The sequence below is a fragment of the Echinops telfairi genome, unplaced genomic scaffold, assembly GCF_000313985.2.
Source record: "Echinops telfairi isolate 266 unplaced genomic scaffold, ASM31398v2 ScPeMD7_7421;HRSCAF=8459, whole genome shotgun sequence".
Lineage (NCBI taxonomy): Eukaryota > Metazoa > Chordata > Mammalia > Afrosoricida > Tenrecidae > Echinops > Echinops telfairi.
The window spans coordinates 4,821,846-4,822,200 of NW_022111321.1; positions in this window are offsets into that span (position 1 = coordinate 4,821,846).

The following is a 355-nucleotide window of genomic DNA, read 5'->3' on the forward strand; positions in this document are numbered from 1 at the left end:
TCTCCTCCCAGAGAACCCTCTGCAAGGGGATCTCCAGTCAATGACATATTATTAGAAAGAAACTGTTCTGGGGTAATATTTAAGTAGATGTCCAAAGTTCATCTGCTTCCTTGTTGCATTTGAATATAAATACAAATACACACACATATATTTTTTTTCTTTCCTCTTTTTTTCCTCCTACCCCACAATTATGTTTACCTGTCATTCACCTCTCAGTAATTCCTGGAAGATACCATTCAATTGATCAATTGACATGACCAGAAAAGCTACACACCCCTCTCCATCAATTTTAGAACACTTACTATTCCCCTGTACCTGTCATTGTTGGCTCCCTGCTTACCCCTCCCCCCTTCCC